This window comes from Arvicola amphibius, chromosome 3 (genome assembly GCF_903992535.2).
Source record: "Arvicola amphibius chromosome 3, mArvAmp1.2, whole genome shotgun sequence".
Taxonomy (NCBI): domain Eukaryota; kingdom Metazoa; phylum Chordata; class Mammalia; order Rodentia; family Cricetidae; genus Arvicola; species Arvicola amphibius.
In genome coordinates this window covers 30671717-30673546 of record NC_052049.1, presented here as the reverse complement: position 1 = coordinate 30673546, position 1830 = coordinate 30671717, and positions in this window count along the sequence as shown.

The following is a 1830-nucleotide window of genomic DNA, read 5'->3' as shown; positions in this document are numbered from 1 at the left end:
GGCACTGTCAACTGAACAGGCTAGCCCCTGGTCAGAGACCAGATCCATCTTCGAGTTTAGCTTTTCCATTTTCTTCCTGGTGTTTCTTAAGGCACATAGCCTAAGAAACCAGCCCCACCAAGAGAACGCTTCCCCTATTTTCACCCCTTGTGCTCCTCCCAACGTCCACAGTCCCGTTCCACGCATTTGGACACTCTCCACCTGCCCATGCTAATTACTAAGGTACCTACTACCCTTGGTTCCAGGTCTTGAGAGTTCCCCAAGTTAATTATCCTGTCACCAGACCTGGGTTCTCCAACCTGGAGGGATAACAGCTCATATCAAAACACAAAATAGACTAACTTCAGATTCCCAAGGCCCTACAGCACAGACACACACAAAAAAAAAAAAAAACAAAGAAAGAAAGAAAAAGAAAAAATAAGCAGAAAAGAAAAGAAAAAAAGAAAAGAAAAGAAAACAGAGCAATATGACTTATGGAAAAAAAAACACATTGTGTCTCCTGCAATTAGGCCAGTTTTTTTGTAAATTGTCCTGTGGAGAATGGCTTAGATGAACTTCAAGACACAGAATTCAAAAGAACAATCAAAAAACATGTTCAATGAATTCAAGAAATTAAAAGAGGATACCAATAAATATCCACATGAATTTAAACAAGACAAGAGTAAGCTAGAAATTAAAGTATAGGAAAATACAAATAAACATCTGAATGAAATAATAACAATTCAGGATATGAAACTGAATTCAATAAAGAGAAATACTGAATAAAACCCAAACTTAAATGAAACTGGAAATGAAATATTCAATAAAGCTAATAAACCTCAATGGAAAGCCTCACCAGCAGAATGGATCACATAGACGACATAATATCAGCCATGTAAGGCAAGGTTGAAGAATGGATCACTCAATAAAACAAATAATGTTTTTAAAACTTCATGAGTGCTTTATGCAGGTACTTTGGGATACCATGGAAAGTCCAAATCTACCAATTATGGACACAAAAGAAGAAAAACTTCAGGTCAAAGGTATAGAACATATCTTCAGTGAACTCATTAAGGAAAACTTCCCAAATCTGGGTAAAGCAGTGGCCAGCCATGAACAAGAGAAGCACAGAGTACTAAATAGGACTACATAAAAATCTCCTTGTTTATATTACAGTTAAAATCCTGGGATTGGAGAGGTAGCTAACTGATTAAGGACCACTTCCAGAAGACCCAGGTTCAATTCACAGAACCTATATAACAACCCACAAATATCTAGAATTCTAATCTCAGGAGATCCAGTGCCCTCTTCTGGCCTCTTCAAATATTAAACACACTTGTGATATGCAAACACACATGCAAACATTCATGCACATAATACTGAATTTTTTAAAAGAATCCTAAATATACAGAATAGAGAACCGGTCCTGAAAGCTGTAAGACAGTTCTGAATAAAGAGTCAGCCCCATCAGAATAACAGATGTTGTTTTCAATGGAAACCTCAAAAGCCCAAAGAGTTGGAGCAAAGTGATTCAAGTGATTCAAGTTTTGTTTTTCTTTTCTTTTCTTTTTGCTTTGTTTTGTTTTTTGTTTGTTTGCTTTTTTTTTTTTTTTTTTTTTTGATACAGGGTTTCTCTGTGTAACAGTCCTGGCTGTCCTGGAACTTGCTTTGTAGACCAGGCTGTTCTTGAACTCACTGAGACCCTCCTGCCTCTACCTCCAAAGTTTTGGGATTAAAGGTGTGCACTACCACCACCGAGCCATGTTTCACGTTTTGAAATAACACAGGGGTCAACCCTGAATACTTTACCTGGCAAAACTGCCTGTTATAATTGAAAGAGGAAAAAAAAAC